This window comes from Phoca vitulina, unplaced genomic scaffold (assembly GCF_004348235.1).
Source record: "Phoca vitulina isolate PV1807 unplaced genomic scaffold, GSC_HSeal_1.0 scaffold23, whole genome shotgun sequence".
Classification (NCBI taxonomy): Eukaryota; Metazoa; Chordata; class Mammalia; order Carnivora; family Phocidae; genus Phoca; species Phoca vitulina.
In genome coordinates this window covers 26,953,803-26,977,982 of record NW_022589726.1, presented here as the reverse complement: position 1 = coordinate 26,977,982, position 24,180 = coordinate 26,953,803, and positions in this window count along the sequence as shown.

The following is a 24,180-nucleotide window of genomic DNA, read 5'->3' as shown; positions in this document are numbered from 1 at the left end:
ATATACTGAGAAAGAATGTTGTGATAAATTTAATTCTTTCCAAGGACATATTAATTTCATTTTCTCTTAGTATGTATTTTTTCATGTTATTAAGGTGTGCAATGAGAAGATGAAATTTGAGGTATATGCTAATTCTTCTTAAAAAATAGAGAAATAAAAAATGTTAGATAATATACGCTTGTTGAGTGAAATGCCTCATAGCTTTGTTCTTTCAGATAGCTTACTTTGCCTGTCATGATTTTGCCTTGGCTCTTAGAACATTTTTTAAACAAGCTCCTCCCCCTCCATCATTTTCAGTGAAGCCCTTTAATTATATCATAAAATGAAAGTAAGTTTACTTGGGAAATGTGGACTGACTTTGTCACAAATACCAAGAATTAGCAGCAAAGACCCCATTTGTACATTGTGAGCAGAGGAAAGGATATTTCAAATTTAGAACTCATTTCATCTCCTAGAGTATAAAGTCATCAGTAGTCATTTTGGACTTTAGGATTTGTTCATGAAGCTATTATTTCAATTGAAATGAAGTTGAACAAAAATAATAGCCCATCATTATATCAATTGTAGCCATTATAGTAAACAACATTTAATTTGTTTGCATCCCAGAAATGAAATCTTTTCAGCTCTTGAATTCATAGCAAGTTTATTTTTATTCAAAATGGGTTTTGAAAAGGTTTCCCACCAGACATGCTTTTTCCTGACTTAGGAGTGATTTCTTCTGTTTTTCTCCATTCTCCCCTCTCCTCTACCCCACACTTTAAAAACTAAAGACCATTATCCTTTGTCGACGAGGGCTTGAGAAGGCTCACTACATGGCTGTCTAATGAGGAAACTGCCATAGGGATGTAGGTGGTAGTCACACCCCTTTGCCACCGCAGGCTTATTCTACTTACGGCCCAAGAATTTGGGCTCTGTCTGTGGCACATATGTTCTTCTGATGGTCTCATTCGGGATACCATTTAAGAAAAGAAAAGCTTGCTATAGCAATACCCAATTGCATGACCCATAATTAGTCTGAATAATATTTTCCATTTTAAACCCTGATTTTACAGGGTTTACTACTTGGCCTATAAAATCTTGTTCCAAGCTTAGACTTGGCATAGTTTTTAGCGTAAGCAGATTTACCATAGCAGTAAATCATGTGCTCAATTCTTGAACCTATGGGATGAAGAGCCAACCCACGTTAACTGATGGGGAAAAGCCCCTGCAGCAGGTTTGTGAGAGGGGGGCAGCATCCTCCTTGTTGCTAGTTTTGCACACGAGCTGTACATCGTGACAGACCTGGGCTGGGGAGGTCCAAGGATGGGATTCAGAAATGGATGCATAGGTGATGCTCTTGTCCTCAGGGGAATAAAGAAATGGCTAAAGCCTTCTTAAAGAAAGAGCAAGAATGACATGAATTAAGGGGAGTATCTCTCCTACAGATTTGATAAGTGAAGACAGGAGACTCTCTGAAAAAAAAGATCTTACGTAGGACTGGTATTTTTTTGTGATAAAACATGCCCCTTTGAGTACCAGTACCTTTATATTTTTTTTTTCCTGCCAGAAGAACATGGGCCAACATCCACTAAAATAAATAAACATTTCTATTTCAAATTATGTTTTTGACAGGGCCATCTATGGAAGGAAGCATCAATATTTTAACATCGATTAGTGTATTGCTGTGGTTCTCAAAGTGTGGTCCTTGAGCTTCATGAGTAACAGTTGGGAACTCGTTAGAAATGCAAATTCTTGGGACCCATCCCAGATGTACCAAATCAGAAATTGTGGGGTGAGGCCCAGAAATCTATATTTTTTATCAGTGGTCTGATGCCAGCCAAAGTTTGAGAACCACTGGTGTATTGCTTAGTATAATGGGCTTTATGATCAGGTAGATCTGGCTTTCTCTGTTTCATCTTTTGCAAATTATTCAACGTCTCTGAGTCTCAATATCTTATCTATCTAGGTTAATGATATCATAACAATAATAAAGATAATGATAATATCTACCTCATAGAGTTTTTATAATTACTAAATGAGTTAATGTACATAGAAACCATAGCAATTGTCTGGTAGATAGTAAGTGCTTAATAAATTATTATTATATTCATACAAATAGAGAATAAAGGGAGAAGTGGGAGAGGCATTTTGAATTTATTAAGATATGATACAAGAACCCCTTATTCCTGTTAACCCACATGACATATTTTGTGGGGATGTGGGTTTGGTAGTAGTTGGACTAGCAGTTTATGTCCCATGTAGCTAAAGCAATTTGCCTCTCACTTTGGTTGTCAAAGGTGAATGACTCTCTCCTTATGTGACATAAGCCCAGACAATGAGGAGAGTGAAGGGTGGGTCTGGAGAGTGTATTCCCTAAATGATAAAGGCAATTTAAGCAAAGAATAATAAACAAAGAAGTTGTCTTCCTAATGCCAGGAAAAATAATCTTCAGGTTTTATTTTCATGTTACATGAGTTCTCAGATGTTTTTCAAGTTATTTAAATAAAAGTTAATCAGTTAATGGAAAGTATATAAAGCATCAATAGGGCATGAGGAATTTACATGTTCATACGGTTTGTGAGGATTTTTTTAAAGCATTAATTAGCTAATGTTTTGAAGGTGAATGTTACTATAGAAGTTACAAAAATTATTATTATGTTAAAGATGATCAATCTGTCATTACACATAACAATTACAATCTGCAGCTCAGCTATTGCCCATAATTGCACATACTTATTTCATAATTTAGCACCAAAGGAAACTTAGAACATACTTTAAAGGTTTAAATATAACTTCAATTAAGAAAAACTATTCTAAATAAATATACACTGTAATGGTAAATTCTTAAACAATTATCTGTATTTGGCATGTCAAAGGTTTGTCATTACTACTCTGATTAAAAACAAGTGATTTTTCACTTTGAACTTTTGTATTTATATTCTGAAGTCTTTTTGCATTGTGAAGTTTGTGGATTGCCCCTTTCTCCATACACACACACACACACACACACACGTGCATGCACAAACACACATTTCTTCCAAAGGTGAATTTTTTCATATATATAGTAATATTAAAGTGTTGTTTTTTAAAATAAGATGCAGCTGACCATTGAACAACATTTGAACTGTGTAGGTCCACCTACCTGTGGATTGTTAAAATAAATACAGTATGGTAATATAAATGTATTTTCTCTTCCTTATGATTTTCTTAACACTTTCTTTTCTGTAGCTTAGTTCATTGTAGGAATATAGTATATAATACATGTAACATACAAAATATGTATTTATTGACTGTTTATGTTATTGGTAAGGCTCTGGTCCACCGTAGGCTATGGGTATTTAAGTTTTGGGGGAGTCAAAAGTTCTAGGTGGATTTTGAACAGTACTGGAGTGGGCATTGCTACCCCCCACCTTGTTCAAGGGTCAACTCTAACTACATGGACACAATTCAGTTTTTCTTCCTCAGTTTGATCTGAGCGTGGAGATTTAAACTACTGCTAATAAGAGGATCTAAGCTGTTTAATTTTGGGGTACAACATTATGAACTGGATATGACATAGTGATAGAAAATAATTTCATAGATAACTCCAAAAAGCATCATTCCCTGTGTGAATGAGAGTGGGGAGAATATTCAGGAAGGAGATGGCTGGATTATATTGTAAAGTCCTTCCATGTTGATGGTCGAAATGTAGGAAGCTGGGAAATTTCCTCTTCCTGACGCTATGGTAGAAAGGATGGGGGGCAGTCTCTTAGCTGAAATATACCTCTTTTTCCCCTTCTCAATTTCTTGAGATACTGGGAAGTAGCATGATGTGTGGGATCACAAGAATGTGATGTGAAATCAGTTGGGTCTAGGTGTGGGTCTTCATTGCTTTCTAGCTGCATGACCTAGGGTGAGTCATTTAACTTCTCTGACTTAGTTTTCTGAAAGTTGTAAAATGGACATGTTGAGCTCAGATGAGATAATATATCTGCAAACAGTGGCAAAACTACATATGTTAGTTGTTATTATCAAAGATGTCATCCAACATTATGCTCATTTCCTCTTCCTGGAAACAATTAGTAGGCCAAGAAGCGTGTTGCCTTTCTCTGACCCTTAACGCTCCAAGGAAGGCAGACTAGACACCTGAGGCAGTTGAGTACATAAGGTGACCATGATGCGGGATGTGGCCCTGGTTGCCCTGGATCTGAAGTCATCATATTTAAGGACACATATACATGCCAATTGGGGGAATTCATGAATTTTGAAATGCCCACATCTACTCAAATATATAAAGACTTCTATCTCGGTGACTGGCAATATCCATTTTCTCTAACTCAGGAGATACTACTTAGGTACCTTCTAAATGCTGTCTTTGGGGTCCATGCTGAAGGGGGAGGCAAAACATTTTGTAGAAAGGGTGTTTTGGAATTTTGCTCAATCTCCTTCCTTAGATAGGATCCAAAGTGCCAGACCTTGACGTGACTTTTCTCTATTGGCATATATATATATATATATTCTTAATTGAAGTATAGTTGACATTCTGTTGGCATCTTTCTGCAGATGAGTTTTCAACACATGTTGGTGTCTTCCTTTGATCTATCTGGGGATTTAGCAGCGGTTTGGAAACCCTAGCCAAGCTACTTTTAGGAACAAGTGTACAAAATAATGATATTCCACTTCCTCTCATTTTTTTTTCTTGGTCTCTCATTATGTGAATTCCAGGAAATTAATCATGCATTAGAATAGGACAAGCAGGACCTTGTTGGTCAGAGTCCTTGGTTCATCTGTGTTAGATGCTCAAGCACATAGTCCAGTGTTGTATTTTAATGTCTTGAGAAGAAGGGGGATTGAATATATTCCAGAATATCTTTAGTAAGGGAAAAATATCAGGCCCAGAATGTTTCAGAATGCAGGTCTGAGAAACAATAAAAAAAATAAAAATTAAAAAAAAGATCCCTCCAACAAACAAACAAACAAACAAACCCCAGAATACAAGGCTGAGCACAGAATACTACAATTTGTCACTCTGGGAAAGATGGGGTTAGCCTTCTCATAGGAGTTTAAAGATGGAAACACTTAAAATTTTTTTTTTAAAGGTTTTATTTATTTATCTGAGAGAGAGAATGGGAGACAGAGAGCATGAGAGGGGGAGGGTCAGAGGGAGAAGCAGACTCCCTGCTGAGCAGGGAGCCCGATGTGGGACTCGATCCCAAGACTCCAGAATCATGACCTGAGCCGAAGGCAGTTGCTTAACCAACTGAGCCACCCAGGCGGAACACTTTAAACAAATGTATTAGAGAACTTTCCTTCTGGTGTTTTCATTTTTTAGTTTTCACTAACCCATGATGAAACTCTAGTTTTATGTAAATTTAATTCCTGATTTAATTATTTTTCTGAAAACCTGCCAGGTAATTTTGGGATGAAATGGGCCAGCGATGCCCTGCTTCACTTCTTTTCTCTCTTCTCCTATTTAAAAACATTCCCCCCAAGTGTAGCTATTTGGCCCCCATCTACAACTATTAATTATCAACCAAGTAATATGGCTGGCCACGGTGTTAGAAGCACTTATCCTGCATTATCCTATTTTAGTTTTGTAGCAATTATTATGCTATTATTATCCCTATTTTATAGAAAAAGAAATTGAGGTGTAGAGATTAAATAAATTGCTCAGGGTCCCTTGGCTAGTGGAACAGGGATCAACCGCTGCAGAGCTTTGCACTCAAGATCCTAAGACCTACATGGTGCCTAATTAGGAGGAAACTATAGACCTGGTTTGATAGGTCTGGTGACTTAGTTTCAACTCACTTTTGCTGTGGTTTCATTTCTTGCTTCAGTTTTGCCTTTCTACATTGTTAGTGCAGTTAACTCCTATTCCCACATTTTGTGTCACAGTTCCTATGACTATGTTTTTATCTTATCCCCTATACTAGGGCTTCTCAACAGTTGCATTATTTTGGGCAGATAATTCTCTGTCATGCGGGGCTGTTCTGTCGATTGTAGGATGTTTAGCTGCTGACTAGGTAACCTGCTGATTACTTTGTTCTGCCTGGATTGTGACTGTCTCGTTGGGTCACTCTTTGCTAAATCCTAGCCCTGAGTGTCAAGGCTGGGCCTGTGCCGTCTTAGCACCGCAACTCCTTGAGGTCAGCTGCTTGCTGGCATCTCTGCACATTTTTCTGCTCTGGACTCCCCATCACCATGTATCTGTCCTAGGGACACCTGTTGTCCACCCACGAGCAGCCATCCAACTGGATCACAAATTCTCGCTAGATTCTGTGGTCTCTGATTTTGCGCTAAATTCCCTGAATGGACTTCCTCTGACTGTTGTCGCCAGCTCCATCACACCTTGCCTGTCATCTCTCCCAGTGTGTTCTGTTATATTGATGACTGAGCCTTGTGTCTTTGTTCTGATATAGTTTTGTCCCCCTGAAGCCTGCTGCACCTGAGTTAGTTCAATTAATTCTCTGCTTTGATCCTTGAATGCATCTAAACTTTCACCTTCCATGCATTTGGGATTGCATATTCCATGGGAATTAGGTAGTTTCTCAAGTCAGTAGGATGAGCAGAAATTTACATTGTCAAATATTCTCTTGAAATTTTCGCTGATGACTGACATTTTCATATTTCACTAAGGCCAAGCCAGTCATAATTTTCTCCATCAATGGGACACCCTCCTGGAATTTAATTAGAAAAGGATGGGTTTTTTAACTACTACAATTAATATTCATCATGGCAAGATACTTTTACCATGAGAATATTTGGGAACCAAGACTGAATAACATAGCATTTTCGCCTCTTGCCCCTCATGCTCACTGTGTGCAGGACCCTGGCTCCTGCGTAGAGTGGACAGGAGAATCACATGGCATTGTTCCTGTGGTTCCTCACTCACTTCTTTTGTTTTTGTTGTTGTTTTTGAATATGAATATGTTATTAAATGCGTATAGTGTCATTCTATTGTAAAATAGTTGCTGGGAGCAGTGGAAAAGAAGGACAGGATAAAGAATTTGCTAGTGCATACCAACATTAGCCAAATGTAGTAGTTTTCAAACCCTCTTCTGAGGAACTTCAGGGCTGTTGTGGGGAGTATGGCACCTGATTCTATAATAGAAATTCTTTTTGTTTCTTCTGCTTTTTGAATTTTTGTATAAGATCTAATTTGAAGAATAGGTTCAATGGATAAAACAATATAAAACTGCAAAGCACTGACACTGAGAGCCACATTGTTGATACTTATTTTCCTAATTGTTTTTTATTCATACTTTGATTAACATGTACACACAGTAGTTTCTATGTATTTTAAGAACAAAAACTTTTGTAAGACTACTTAATTATCCAACAAATAATGAAATCTATTATGGTCTCTTCATATACTGAATGTTTCCCTATAGATAGTATTTCTTCAGGGTAGATTCTGAGAAGTAGAATTTAAGGGTCTAAGGTATATACACTTAAACTTTTGATATAGATGGCTAAGTTACCACTCGTAAAGAGGGATCTAACTTAAAGTTCTACCAATGGTATGAGTCTTTCCTATACCAACACCCTGACCAATCCTGGTGATTAATAGTCAATTTAATTTCTCCTGATCAAGTGGGTGAAAAATGATACTATGTTATTTTTATTTATTTTTCCCTGATCATCGGTGAAATTTATAATCTTTTCAAATCTTTACTAGCCATTTGTATTTCTTCTGTGAATTGCTGTTTCACTTTTTTTCTTCTTGGTTGCTTAACTTTTCATATTGATTTTCAGAAACCGTTCTCTGAATACTTTTTCCCTAGTTGCTTATATTGTATATATTGTATTACAGTCTGTAGTTCACCTTCTGACTTTATGGCTTCTTTAACTATGCAGAAATAAATATTTAGGAACTCAGATCTCTCATTCTTTTCCTATCTGACTTTAAGGTGATGTGTTTTGCGTAGGAAAGTCTTCCTCGCTATAATATTTTGAAAATATCTTTTTAAAGTGGTCTTTTATATTAACTTTTCTGCTTAGATACTGCTTTTTCATATGGTAAGAATCTGACTCTATTTTTCCCAAATACAGTCTGTTTTTTAAGAACATTTTTTGAATAAATCATCATTTCCCTCTTGAGTTTATGTGCCACATTTCTCATTTATTAAATTTCTATATATAACTGGCCAACTTCTGAACTCTGTATTTTGTTTATTCATTTATTATTGTACTAATAGCAAAGTATTTTAATTAATTTAATGTGTGTAAAATTTCCTACTTGCTGTTCTTCTTAACATTATTTCTTGATTCTCTTCTACATTTTTGTTTTCCAGATAAATGTTAGAGTTTGTCAGGTATGAAAAATATTTGGTTGGATATAGATCAAAATTATATTTAAATTACAGATTACTGTGAGAGAATTCATAGTTTTAAAATACTGGGTTTTCTTAACTAGAGGTATGCTATCTCTATTTATTCTGGTCTTTTTCCTCAATAAAGTGTCCTTTAAATAGTACTTGAACAGGGGTGCCTGGGTGGCTCAGTCGTTAAGCGTCTGCCTTCGGCTCAGGTCATGATCCCAGGGTCCCGGGATCGAGCCCCGCATCGGGCTCCCTGCTCAGCGGGGAGTCTGCTTCTCCCTCTCCCTCTCCCTCTCCCCCTGCTTGTGTTCCCTCTTTTGCTGTGTCTCTCTCTGTCAAATAAATAAATAAAAAATCTAAAAAAAAAAATAGTACTTGAACATTTTTGTTAGTTTTATAATTTTTGTTGCTATTGTGAATTGGATCCTTAAAAACATATTTTCTAGTTATTTATTCCAATGGATGCTATTAATATTTATGTATTTATTTTGGAATCAGTCACCTTAATACACACCTTAATTTTTCTTGAAATAGTTCAGATGATGCTTTTGGAGTCCTTTGATTCTTCAAGAATCCTTTAGGTCTGATGTGGGATAAGTTACAAAATGATTATCAATACCCACTCGATCCCTAACTCTTTAACAATAGATGGTGCACCTGTACATTATACAAACAACAGCAACCACCTCTCAGATGTCTTCCCACACCTCTCTCCTGTTTGCTTGCACTATTTCCTGCTCATGCTTCCCTGCCTTATCTGCATCCTGGCTGCAGCACTCTATTTAGGTAACCCTTTGGAGTCCTATATCCCAACTATGCTTCTGTCCACCCCTTAGACATGAATGTACCTCCAGATCCAAATACGAGATGATTCCTCAACCAGCCTCGGATCTTCACAACCCTGTCTGACCCTTCTCCCCGACAACTGGACTGGCCAATGGAAAGTTTAGCAGTGAATTTAAGCAACCCTATCTCCTGCAATTTGGTTTTTCCAAATTCCTCCACCAAATGGCTTAATAATGATGGTAATAATTTTAACTGAGCATTGGCGAGGTTCTAAACATATGCTGGGTTCTAGGTAAGGAGCTGTAAATATTGCAGATATGCTATCCATCCTCATGGAGCTTGTATTCTACGGGGAGTCCGACACTGAAGGGGAAGTCTTCCACACTTTTCCAGGGGTTCTTGTTAGTGCTGGAACTCTCCAGGTCTTCAGGCCCTTCTAACCCTCTCCCAGGTAGGATTTATCTTTACCTCTAACTGTCAGTGTTTGAGAGAGTGGAGAGTTAAAACCAAATAGAAATAAACTATTTTCATTAAAAAGAAATAATAAACCCTACTGAAACTTTGCAATTCTGTACAGCTTTGTTATAGCATTTATGAACATGATATAGTATTAATGAAATGTTCATATATATATCATGTTCATATATATATGACTTGTTCATATATATATATATATGTATATATAGTCACTATTCCCCTACTTGTTTGTAAATCCCTATAGGAGCAAGGACTTAGCTCATATACTTTTCATTCTCTAGAGCATAGCCAGGACTCCTGCAGAGTTGATGCTCAGTCAGTACTTGCCTTTCTGGATGGAGTAACTCAGTAATATCCCCCAAAGTCTTATTTCATCTCATTTAGTTGGTTTCCTAGGGCACTTGAAGTGACAACTCACTGTATCTTCCTTGAGGTTCAGAGTTCTAAAAAAGCAAGGGAAAAAAAATGGGCATGCTAAGTTAAGATGGCAGCAATTGTGGTCTTGGGTAGCATACTTTGTTGTGTTAAATGAGAGAATTCACTCTCATCTGTGGTTTGCTAATTACTGTTTTTTTTTTTTTTCCCCTTGCAGAACAAAGAAGTAAGAAAAATTTTCTTTTAAAGAAAAGCCAGACAATTATTATAGATCTTTTCTTTTGACATTATTCTTAAACAAGAACAGGCCTAGATGGTGTCATTTTCAATTCTTGCCCTAACTGATATTGTTTGATTTTTTTTTTTCTTCCAGATTGCCTTGAATTTTTGTCCAATTTTGTTCATGTGTTGGGTGAATACTACCTCTATATGTAACAATTAAGGTTTCTTAACTGTCTACTTGTATACAAAATACTATTTTGTCTTCTTCTGAGTTCAATTAACAACTAACTATATGTATGATATTGGTTATCCTTTGAGTTTTTCTTTTTGTAAGGATGGACTAACATCTTAGGCCCCTAGAGACAAAGAATCCGTGGAGATTGTATTTGGAATTTTCCCCTTATTATCTCCATATGGCAAATTCACAACTCAAAAGAAAGCTGGAGGTTGTATTATATGATTCAGAGATTTGTACTTTTGTTTTAGATTTTGTATGCTTTCTTTCTAGATTTTCTTTCTATCCATCTGGCTTAAGAGCTTCTTTTGGTACTAAGGAAAGTCATAGAATACGTTTCATAAGGAGCTTATGAAAAACTCCAAAATCATTTTTCCAACCTTCAAAAATTGCTTCAGGGATTTATAAAAATGTGAGGGAAGATTTGCTCTTTCATTTGTCATATTCAAACCAGAAACACACGGAAGTTCTAATAGCTTCGTGTTGGACTGAAAGTTTCTTAGAGCAGATTACAAATAAAATTTACAAGTGTCATTTAACATTGTAACTTGATTGGTCACACATCGGAGAGGTAACAGCGTTCTGGTCTTCGAAAAAGAGCAACCAGTAGGCTGTGCTCATTGACCCTGTTCATCTATGTGTTTTCATGGGCTGGTAGGCAGTACTCGTTGACCCTGTTCATCTATGTGTTTTCATGGGCTGGTAGGCAGTACTCGCTGACCCTGTTCATCTATGTGTTTTCATGGGCTGGTAGGCAGTACTCGCTGACCCTCTTCATCTATGTGTTTTCATGGGCTGGTAGGCAGTACTCGTTGACCCTGTTCATCTATGTGTTTTCATGGGCTGGTAGGCCATACTCGCTGACCCTGTTCATCTATGTGTTTTCACGGGCTGGTAGGCAGTACTCGTTGACCCTGTTCATCTATGTGTTTTCATGGGCCGACCTTTTTGGTTTTCTGTCCGAGGGTGTGAAATCCATTTCAGATTAGAACAAAAACATCTAGTCAAGGAAATCAGACAGTCTTTATAATAAATAATGACATCTACTATATGGCAAAGATTGAGAAGATGATGGTCTAAAGCCACCTATGTGTATCTTAGGGGACCCTTCATTCTGAGAATTAACAAAGCTGGAATTTGAAGACAATGTCTAATTGAGTATCTGGATGTGTTACTTAGGTGGGACTCATTTTAAAGCTGAGTTTATAAATTCCTGCTCACTTGTTTAACTCTCTTGGCAAATGTGTTTGTGAGAAGGAAAGAAAGAGGAGACACAAGGATTTTGATTTTAAGCATTTTTAGAGGGTGCAGTCACCAAATGAATTAAAGAATAGGAATTATAGCCAGAAACAGAGTATGGTGCAGAGATATGGACCGTGAACCCAACACATATCATTTTAAACATGTGATCTTGCCCCTCTATATTTTCCGAAGAGATAGCTAACTTATTCTTGAATTCATACATGCTATTTTATAATTGCTAAATATGATTTTCTTTTTGTCTCTTGAAATAAATGAAATGGTTATGAGCCCAAGTGTCAAACATGAACTTAGAAGTCAAGTGGTTACTTAGGCACTGCTGTGCTTTTACTGATACAATTAAACTATGCTATCTTCCCTTCCCCTACTTCCGGAGATTTTTGGGGGCTTGCATTTTTGAGTTTTTTTTTTCTTAATGCAGTATGAAAGGGAGGATTCTTAAATCCTTTCAGGCATTGGGATCTAGTTTCTGGAGTGAGATTATATTAATAGCAATTACTAATTTTTATTGATACCAGGTGCTAGATAGTTGGCTGAGCATTGTATAAACATTATTCAATTTAATCTACCCTATGGGGTATGTATTATTTTTTCTGACATTGTACACATGAGGAAATTTAGGCACCAAAAAGTGAAGTAACTTGCCTAAAGCCATGCAGCTAGTGAAGGGCAGGGTTGGGATTTGAACCTAGATGTAGTGACTGGAGACACGGTCTTACCTGCTGCCTCATAGTGCCTTCTTTCCTGACTAATAGAGAAGTCATTGCAGAGACTGGAGCAAAAGCAAAGTCAGAGCACTTGTGTTCTCTGGCATGATGGACACTTGGTTGTTTGCCCAACGGTCATTTCCATGTCCCTCCTCAATTTTTTTCAGGTGTTAGGCAGCCGAGAACTTCAAGCTCTGACCTGGCCTCTTGAAGTTAAATAGTGATTAGTCTAAGCCAAGACTAGCAACTTCATTAGTTTGCTATTAATTGGTTTAGGAATGGTCTTGTGACAGAGTTCTTGTCATTAAGACATAAAGATAATTCTACATGATGGTGTCTGAAAAAGTGTACTTTGCTCTAAAAAAGTGATAAGAAAGAGATGCCCTTGGTCCTCCCTTCTTTTTTTAGATTTTATTTATTTTTGAGAGAGAATGACTGAGAGAGAGCATGAAAGGGGTGAGGGTCAGAGGGAGAAGCAGACTCCCCGCTAAGCAGGGAGCCCAATGCGGGACGCGATCCTGGGACTCCAGGATCATGACCTGAGCCGAAGGCAGTCGCCCAACCAGCTGAGCCACCAAGGCGCCCTGGTCCTCCCTTCTTAAGATTGATGGGTGAGGTATGAAGCTTGGAGCAGCTACAGCCAGCTTGCAACCATGAAGACGTAAGACTGAAGGAAAAAAGCCCATTGAGGATGGCCGAAAGAACTCGAGTCCTTGTCATGTCGTTAAGCTGCCTCATTAATCCTGGAAACGCCCTGCCTCAAAATGTCTTACTGTGAAAATAAGTGTACCCAATTGATTATCCATTTTGAGGGGAGTTTTCTTGTTTTGTAGCTCAAAACATTCTAATTGCTACATCTGGGCTCCAGACCGTGTCCCACTCTCATATCTTCCACATCTTACTCCCTTATAGGTGATATCATGTTGTGTTTTTCTTTATAGTTTGTGTTAGGCTAGAAACTGGCTATAAGATTTTCTAAACAGATGTTAGAGACTTTCCCAAATAGAGGTATTTTGAACAAAAGTGGATAGTTTTGACTTTAAGAACTAAATATTTACAGTCTCTCCAAGCTTCTAAAGCTGTCCAGGAAGAAAATTGAGCGAGCGAATGTTCTATCACATACAGAATGGAATAAACAACACACATGAGAGCCATCAGGGGACTGTCTACATGAAATTTTATGCATCTTTAAGCCAATCTACAGAGCCCAGTGCAAAGTGAGCGATTTGGGACCCTTGCTGAGGAGTTTGCTCTTCTCTTGGGACTATCCCATCAGTGATTGATGATGCTCATCCAAAAATGTGCTCTTATTACCACCATCATAAGACAGTTTAAAAAATTCAAATTGAGTAGGCAAGTTTCTCAGTTGAAGTCTAAAATATTCTTGACTTTATTTACCCCCAACCCCATGTATGGAGACCACAACTAACTGGAAAATGTTCATGAGAGCGAAGGGCAGGTTTTAACTTTGTGTATTTTTTTTTTTTTTAAGCATATGGCATGCCTCTCAGGAAAGTTAAAGACATGTTGCAAGGCCTCCTCAGCTGTGGCCTGTTATCACCAGCTGCGACATGTCTTCCATGTTGGTGGTATGCATGTCGCATTTCACAAAATGGAACTCTGAGAGCCTTCTTTTGGAATATAACCCTTTGGTGACAAGGAGCATTTCTTACGACTGGTTCACTTCGTTTTGTTAGGGTGGGGCATCTCAGACTCTATACTCATAAATAGGCTTGGAGTTATCTTTAGGATGGACTCATACCTGGTAAATTATGAATGTTGATTCCCCCCTCCCTGCCCCAGCTCCATGAAACCAAATACAGTGTTACTGGAGGCCCTGCCTATGGGTCTTGGAAGTACTGTACCTCCTGATAAGATGTCTGACCATTTGGTAAATATCTCTTCTAGTTTGTTTTGCCTCAGTTAGGAACCAAGAATGGTGAGTGTATCTGTTTGTGAGTGTGTCTCCCTCAGTAGAAGGTGAATTCCTTGAGGAAAAAGGCACTTGTATTTTGACTTAGCACAGTGTCCAGCACATAGTAGCAGGTCATCAATAAACTTCATAATCTTTTTTTCCCCCTTAAATTGCATGAGGTCACTAAGAAAGAACTAGGAGGAATACAGCAATATGTCCTATGCTGATCCTTTGCCAGAGTATAGAATGGGCTAATAGTCTCCAACTCAGTTGGTGTTCTCTATGCAGCCAAAGATTTCAAAGGGATGGATAGTCTCCTGGAACTGATTTGTCCTGGACAACAAAGGCAAAAAGCCAGATGTGTATTTGTAGGAAATCCATGGTGCTCTTGTTACAGCTCTAGGAGCCAAAGCAAAGGATCCTTGCCCTCTAAGCACTGAATTTTGGAATTGGCAGACACATAATAAGGCATGGCTATGGTTACTAAAGAATGGAAAACTAGGAAAATATTAAATCTAGGGTTATAATTATCTGATTAACCACAAATGGTACAAAAATTGAAAATCTAATAAGGAAGCTGGCATGGAAAGTAGGAGTGAGACTTTCATTGAACTGATCAACATACTGAAACAGAAATGTATTAAGTGTGGTACTTGTGACTTGACAAGATTAAAATCCTCCCCACTCCCCAAACATACCTAATGCAATCCCAAAGATAAGGAAACCCCTAAATGTCGTGTGCATCATTATGCTTCTCCTGGTGATCAAAATTTAGGATGCCTTTGCATGGATAATTGCAAGCAGAATGTCTGTGTTGGAATATATTATTTTATGCTCATAAGGTACTCTCCTTCTCAAAGTGCTCTGCGAAGCATATAAAAATATTAAAACACATTCCCTTGTGAAGGAAACCAACACAGAGTAGAATGAAGCAAGGGGAAGAAACTTGGCTCAGAAGATGAAACTTGACTCCTGTTCTTTGAAAGGGGCCAGGGGATATTTAATGTTTAAACAGGCCAAAAGGAGCATTCACTTTAAAATCTAAATAATTTTCCAGATCAGAATGACTTTGTAAGTACTTGGCTTTGGGATGGCATCTGTTCATACATGCTCAGGGTTTCTTAAGCAACTGAGGTTCCATCAGTAAAAACGAGTATCTTCCAATCTGTCTGTCCCCTGCGTCACCCCCCCCCCCATTGCAGCATAGCACTAATTTCTCAGTATTAGGCTTCAGTGAACAATGACTGGCAGAAAGAAGGATGTTCAAAGATAAGACTATATTTCTAAGGTGCTTTAATGGCTATTTCCTCAATATCCTCTCCCACTTCCTTCCCACTCTTGCTTGTAAAGCAGCAGCCTCCAGAAGTGGTAGCATTTACAGCCTGGGAATATGGGCCTGGAAGAGGTGAGGTATAATAAAGCCCAGGGAGTATTTGTAGAATGGGGATAGGGTAGTTTATTTCTAACAAAGAGTTCACATGGTGGACTAATAGGATCCAAGGCTTGAAAGGAAATCCTGATGGTTACCCCAGTTCTCGACTTTGTGGCTGGCACTGTTCTAAGGGTTTCCCTTACATAATTTAATTTAATCTTTAAAGCAAGCTTATTAGCTAGGCACCTATCAGCACTTTAAAGGCTCAGAGGATAAGTAATGGGTTAAGTGAAGATCGCAGTGCTAGCAAGGGGTGGACCCTGGATCTGAGCACAGGTAATCTGACCTGGGGCTAAACTCAACTCTCATAGCGTGGCCACTTCTACTGGTAGGATAAGATCAGACTGTGGATGGTCTTTCATGTTATACTCATTTATTTATTTTAGTTTTTATTCTGTATGTGGGTCAGTGGTTTGGAAACACTTTAAAGGTTGTGGAATGTTCTCTCACATGGTATTTTGCCAATATATTGAACAGATAAAAGTGAAAGTGTCAGTATATTAAATAGGGATGCTCAGTATGTTAGCAGATCAGAGTGAACATGCTCTGGTGGAAGTGGGCAAGTAGGTGGGCCCCACCTAGTTAGCTGCTCTCTTTGTCAAGACCTCGGAGACTCACCTGTGGCACTCCAAGGGCCCAGGTTGACAATCATGGCTGTAGGCATGGGAAATACTGGAGTTTTTGAATAGAACAGTGTTATCACCGAATGGGCTATTCTAGAAGAGTTTCTTTAGACTTGATGTGCAATGTGATAGGAAGAGAGATTGAGTAGGCAAATGACAGCCAGCCACAAGGCCCTGTAGGGGCCTGGGCTTGATTTGATGAAGGCTTGCTCTAGGTGGTAGAAACAGCAAGAGGTAGATGTGAAGGCAGAATTAAGCAAAGGTCAATGGTTGACAGTGAAGAGTTATAAAAGGGGAGAACATAAGTATTTCAGACAAGAGTATTTTTTATTTAAAAAAAGGTGTCGGGGTGCCTGGGTGGCTCAGTTGATTAAGCGTCTGACTCTTGATTTCAGCTCAGGTCATGATCTCAGGGTCCAGGGATCGAGTCCTGTGTTGGGCTCCATGCTCAGTGGGGAGTCTGCTTGAAATTCTCTCTCTCCCTCTTCTTCTGTCCTTCCCTACCACTCTCATGCATGCATGCTCTCTCTCAAATAAATAAATAAATCTTAAAACAAAAAAAACAAAAAACAAGGTGCCAAGAGTCACAGGGCTGTTTTGCTGATTTTTTATAAAAGCTCATTCCTTCATTTAGTTCCTTTTTTTTAAGAGCAAAATCTTTTTCATTCAAAATCTTTTTTATTTAAAAAAATTTTATGTTTTCCTTCCATATTTCATTTTAAAAGGCAGGTTTAAGATGCAGGATATATAGAACATGTTGTAATCCATAAGCACTCAGGCATTAACTAAAAAAGCACATGATTAATTTAAATCTCAGAATGGTCTGTCACTACTCCCTGATATCAAGCAAACGAGATTGATAGAGAGCACCGGACCCGCAGAGGGAAACCCAAATGTGTAGAGTGAGCGGCAGGGTTGTGGTTCCACAGACTTGGCTGCAAGGAATGTGCTCCTGGTTTCAAGAATCAATAGAACATTTATGTTGATTATAACGGGCTCTTAAATCTCTTTCATCTCTTGATGTCAACCAATCAGATTATGGAATTTTTGAAAAATTTTCAGTCCAAAGTTAGATGGATATGTTGCTACGTAGATGGATGGACTTTCCCCCAAATGACTACATTTTAGACCCAGAATCATAAATCATTTTTAATTGACTAAAGCTGGTCCCTGAAGAAGAGTAATCAAAATATAGTGCTGGCTAATGAGTCCACTGTGAAAGACAATTGTAGCACTTTCGGTGGATGCCATTATTTTTAAACCTCCACTAGATTGTTTCAATTAATTCCATTTGGATTTATGAATAAACATTCATTCTCCTTTGGGCTTTCCAACCTGTCTTTGCCTTAGAAAACTCACCTCAGTTCCACCAATCCACAATATTTTTTTTCCAGTGATATGATTTATACTCTAATGACTTTCTGATTTCTTTTTTTTTTAAAGCCTATCTCCAGGGACATCATGTTCTTGGGTGGTTAAAGCAGTCTATTGGGTAAAATATATGGGAATGACTAGCAGTAGGAGACGTTAATGTAAAGAGAAAGTGTGATTAGTGTGATTTAATGAGCTCTTTTGAAACAAGTTAGAACATTGACATTGTTCGGGAGGGGGGACTCCCAATACACTCTTGGCTTCAGGACTATTCCAGAAGCTGTAACGAAGTATTTCTTTAAACCACAAGAGTGTGAAATCTCTCTAAAGCTTCTCTGAAAGCAAAAGGGGGGATACTAATGAACACGAAATATGATACAATTCCAATTCCAATTTTACAGCACACTTAACGTTGCTGATAGCATCTTAGAGCATAATTAAATCAAATCAGGAGATTCTGGTGGGGAAATAGTCTTCCTGGCTGAGAAAGTGGGTACTCATTTAAGCATTATTTATCCTGGGTTGACTATGTGCAAGCCAGCATCATGAAGTTTATATAGGGGATTGCAAGAACCTATTCAAATTGTTTTGAATATTTGGTGATTTTCTCTGTAGTATGAAGAAACATCTACTTTGGGATGAGAGAAGAAAAGGGGCAATTATGTTTGCACCTTAAATTTCTCTCAATAGAGGCCTTAAAAAAGGCAATACTACCCTGGAAAGATATAACATAGTTTTCAAATAACAACTTGCTTAAATTAACTTAGGGAGCAGCCTTCTAGAAGAATACATTGGCTTTTAGAAGAAAATTTCCCTGAGTACTTACTTTTTCTCTCCTCTTGAGCTTCATAAAATAGAGAAAAGCCTGCACATAATTTCTTCCAGTGACCTCCATGTTATAAAATGCTGGTTAAAGAATGAAAAGCAACATCATTAAGCTTTGGAAAGAAAAATCAGGAAATCTAGCCATGTAACTTCAGATTAATTACTTGTGAAGCTTCTCCTCCACTGTGATGACTCCTGGAAACTGGTAGCTTGGCTGCTGTCAGACCTTTCAGGTAGCAGGGGTTCTTGTTGCTGGTTACACAGGAATTCCACTGACCTGGATCAGACCCCTCAGCACTTCCTCAGTGTCCCTCCCCCAGTCGGCCTCACCAGGCAGCAGTTGGCTGGGACATATCTGCTTGGGAAAGGGATTACAAAACTGTCCAGCTCTTCGCGGTCTTTCTTCATCCCACTTCTGTATTTTTTTGACTTGGTTGAGGTCCTAGAGCTTCTTATGTATCAGCCAAAACAATGCAGGTAAGGACAACAGCAATATCAAGTGGGCTTATGTCAGTGAAGGAGTTAAAGGAGACATTTTCCAGGCATTTGGCCTCAAATTAGCACTCTGGAATGTGGGGAATGTTTTAAACATAAAAAAGCTGAGTTGTATATTATAATACATGGTAACTTTTGAAATGTTAGGGTTTCATATCACAGAACATACACACTGGAAATTAAATGACCCATTGTTTTGAAACTTCTGTTGTTCAGATACTTACCTAAGCACTAGTTACAGCTGACTTAAAGACAGGGTGGGGACCTCCGAAGCCTTGTGTGTGATTTGAGGTTCTACTTCCATTGCTTTTTATAAAAGCCTGGATGAGCCAAGTTCCCAAATGTTGGTCTGAAGATTTAGGGCTCATTTTACCATTACCTTTGGATCAGGCGGGTGTTTAATTTCTTGGAAGGTGGGAGAAAACAAAATACTTGAGCAAATAGGGTTACAAATTGATTTTCAATCTGCCCTTTGTTGCAGAAGCTGTTTTTGGTACATCAGGTAGTTTTCAAAGTATGAGATTTTCACTGTGGAAAATTAGACTCTAAGCTCTTTGAGAATATGAAATACATCTTATGTCTTTCTTGTAAACCTCATATAATTTTTTTCCCCCCTTAGAGGAGGTAGATAGAGATCTTTGAAGAGCAGCAGAGAAAGCCTTTTGATGGCGTAGCTGTCCCGTCAGTGGGCAGGCTGATGGCTCCCCAGAGTTGATGGCTTGAAAGGACCACAAAGCCTGCCTTGTTCCAAAATGTCTCCCCACACGTTGCCATTTTTGTCACCCAGGAAGCTTCCCCTTTCCCCTTGCTCTCCTTCCCCTCTTCTCTTTCTTTTTCTATTCTGCCTCCTTCAGAGAGTATATATGATAGTGATTCTTTCTTTCTTGCCTTTTTTTTTTTTTTTAAATAATTTATTTATTTATTTGACAGAGAGACAGCGAGAGAGGGAACACAAGCAGGGGGAGTGGGAGAGGGAGAAGCAGGCTTCCCGCCGAGCAGGGAGCCCCATGCGGGGCTCGATCCCAGCACCCTTGGATCATGACCTGAGCCGAAGGCAGACGCTTAATGACTGAGCCACCCAGGTGCCCCGATAGTGATTCTTTCATTAGTTTATTGACCAGGAATCTTTTGATAAGATTAGGTAAGTGAGGGAGGGAAAGGAAAAATCCAGGGCAATGACTCTCCCATTTGTGTGCCTCCAACACATGAGTAGACACCTTTGTTCTGTATGGTCAGACCTGCTGGGTTTTCTGTAACACCTTCCAAATGATCCAGATTTATCATGGGTTTCCCTATGAGAGATGCTAGTAAGCCAGCGAGCAATGTGGAAGCAACAGACTTCTTTTTCTTTTCTGTTTTCTGGAGGAGGGAAGGCTTGATTATAAAAGCAGCAAGCCTCAATAGTAGAAAATGGAAGTACCCTTGAGTGGGAAGCTTCATCCCCTTCAAAACAAATGTGTGTTGTATGAATGGCTACAAAAAACTTCACAGTTTTCCTGTGAAGGTCCAATAGCCTCAGTTACTCCAGGATGATGCAGCAGACGAAAGGAAGATGGTTTGGGAAGCTCAGAAGCTCACTGCCAGGGCCAAAAGAGATGCAGAATTAGGTATGTCACAGGAAAGAGAGACCCTTAAAAGATATACCCGAGTATGTCTTAATGCAATGGAGTCCTTCAGGCATCTGCCTTATATCCTCAGGCAGAGACTCTATAAATAAACCAGAACACCTCTCAGGCCATTTTGAGAGCTCATCTAAAAATGTCCTGTTTATTTAATCACACTTTCATTTTGGGAAGATAATAGAAACTGTCAGAACGTTTGAGAAGAGGACATAAATAGATCACATTTGTTGTCTTATACAAGATTGGTATCTATCTATCATCTATTCATTTAATTTCTGCTATGAAGCTAGAATACTTGAAGATTTCAAAGTTGTCCCGTAACCTTATGTAACTGGCATGATATTTCTCCAGACATATTCTATGTTTTGGGTTTTCAGGCACCCTAGAAAGTTTTCCTCTCCTCCCTTAAAATGCCAGTAGTCACTCTGGCCACTGTTCTAATGTATGAGCTTTATTATTCTTGCTGTAGTATGATTAAATTTATCAAGAACTTTCCAGGGAATAGAATTAACAATGGGAAGGGTAGAAAGTTGCTTGCGGCGGGTGCTAAGTTTCAAGGGGGAAAGAAGTAAGTAAAATGGTTGGGGTTTTGTAATATTTCACTTTACAATTGTCATGTTAATGGCTATTGGCATAGTTATCCTATAGGAGGATAAGGAAAGAAGTTAAATGACAGATGATCTTACATGCCTCTTTGTACTTACTGATGTGGGAGGAAGTACATTCAGTAGAACACAGATTACCATGAATTGATATGGTTTTTGAAGACCTCTTTGCTGAGAGGAGCCTTGGTTTAAAGATGGGAAGGTAGTTGAGTTAAGGAACAATGTTCTGTCTTTTGTTTCTGTCACTATTAGGGAGACTGAGCTGGGAATATGCAGGGCATGCAGGGACCAGAGACCAATCTTAAAAAATCTTATGGGTATAAAGAGGAAAAACTTCTCTTCTGCAGTCCTGGTTCTAGAAGAAATGTCAGCGTAACCATGGTACATAATAACTATAATAATATGTTCCTGAACCATTTAACAGTATGGCCTTATTCTTTTGTTCTTGATATTAGTTTTTTATTTCCTGTTAAACATTTAACTGTTCATAAGCATAGGCTTGATAGTTTAAATACCAAGCTAAATCATTGAGCAAATCCATCATTAGGATAAATTTGTAAAAGTGGAATTTCTAGGGATTTTGATGCTTATTAACAATCTGCAGTCCAGTGGGGTTGTGCTGATTTATATGATCAGTAGTGTTTTTTTCCCCCTCAAATAGTTGCCAGTAATTATTCTAATTCTTTTCAGTATTTGTCAATGTGAGAAGTGAAAGATTTGATACTTAATTTAATTTCCTTAGCTTTTTGAAGTGAGCACTTTATTTTCATTTGTTCTTATTTACTAATAAAGCATTTAAGGCTACAAATTTTCCTTCAAGTGCAGCTTTTGCCCTATCTTTTGATAGTTAGCTCCCATTGTTGTTATTCCCTAAGCAGCTTATACTAATAATATAAACATTTAAAAATTTTTAGTTCAGGTTACTTATGAGTATTTTAAAATTGCTATGTGGTTGCCATTAAAATATAAAATGTTTTTACAAAGTCACACAATGAGGCTCATATTATGTTACTTTTTGAAGTTTTCCTTACAGCAATTTATTTTATGCTTTGGTAAACATTCCAAGGACATTTTGGAAGCAAATGTATTCTCAGTTTGCAGAGGTTAGCAGACATCTTTTACTAAAGCTTTTATGTTATCCAAGACTTTTATATTCTTATTTATTTTCTATTTAATCTGTCAAAGATAAACCCACTTATAATTGCATTCCTAAAAATTATTTGTTGTGTTTCTAGTGGCCTTTATTTTATATATTTTTGATATTTGATATCTGGCAAGTCTATACTTAGTTCTGTAATATCTTCACTGTAGAGTATACCTTTTGTTGAAATAAAATAATTTTCTTTATTTAATATTTTGACCTGAATTTTACTCTGATGTTAATTGGGCTACTTCTTTCATTTTTTGAACATATTTATGCCATTTTAATTTAGGTGCATCTTGTGAATAGCAATTGTGGTTTTGTGTGTGTTTTATTTTATTTTATTTTATTTTATTTTATTTTATTTTATTTTTTGGTTTAATCAGAAAGCGTGTTTGGCTTTTATGGAGAGGTTTACTTATTTACTTTTCTCATGATAACTGATATATTTAGCTTTACTTCTGACATCTTATGTCTGCATGCTGTCTTCTCTCCTGTTCTTTTCCTATCTTTGCTGTATTGATTAGGTTTTCTTAGTTCTTTTTTCTTCACTGCTTTGGAAGTTATGAGCTCCATATTTGTATAACTAATGGCTATCTTAAAAATTTAATAATATTTCAACCTATATTTATCTGTCAACATCAAGAATGAGATAGTGTCTTCTTGTTATTTGATAGCAGCATAAGAAACTTTCATGTTTAAAAAAAACATGGTCATCAGTTTTTCTTACAAATTTCTGGGTTATTAGATCTTAAAGCAATCCATATCAAGGCATAATGGAGAAAAACATAAGATCTAACAAAAGGGTTGAAATTGTTGGCAAACAATGATGGAGTTAAGAATGAAAACATGACATGAGGTAGCTGGAGGAGTGCGGCTAATTTAAGGAATAATCTATGTGAATAAAATTAAAGAGTTCATTGTTGCTTTATGTTGAAATGACTGTACACATTTTCACCAAATCTGGGTTTGTTTGGGATGGTCTGATTTAAAAATAGAAGACATGTGGTAGGGTCCCCAGTAGGAAACACCTAAATGCGTTCAGCTTCCAGAGTGGTGGCCTGTGTGGGTTTGCTACTGAGGCGCTTGATGCAAGCAGGTGTCTATGAAACCCGCCCCAACATGAGCAGGAATAGGGATTCATCTATTTCATGATACCTAATGATCAGCTCAGAATAACTCACTAGAGCGCAGTGGAGTTGTATTATACTGTCGGGACAAGTGAACCTGCTCCACAAATCCTAGAGTTAAGAGTTTGGATTTAATCTGATTGGCAAAGAACATGTCGCTGCTTCCTAAGAAAGAAGTGAAGTTTGGACCAACCAACATTTATTATGGTTCTCTGCCTCCATTACGTCCTTAGAAGGTTCTAAGAGCAATCATGCATTTCTCACCCTTTCCTTAGAAGGTTCTAAGAGCAATCACACATTTCTCACCCTTGTGGTCACTTTAGAAAATGTCCTCAAATATAGGACTTATGGTATGCACAGGCAATATTACTTCTACAAAATGCTTTGTTTAAATTTTAAGTACCAGGATTTTAATTCCACACAGATGTAGTTCTTATGAAGCATTCTACCAACTAATGAAAGAATCATGGTTTGGGGCCATCTGTGGTACATTTAGGTGTGCTTTGTGTAGCCTGTTCTCTGTAAAACTAAAGAAAATTTCTACTGTAATTATTCTGATTTTATAGGCATCTTTTTAATCAGCTAATAAGATCTATCTTGAAACTATAACTTGCCAGTCCTCTGTTTACTGAAAAGGTTAAAAAATGATCTAAGAACATTGCTTTGGAAAGGAACCAACA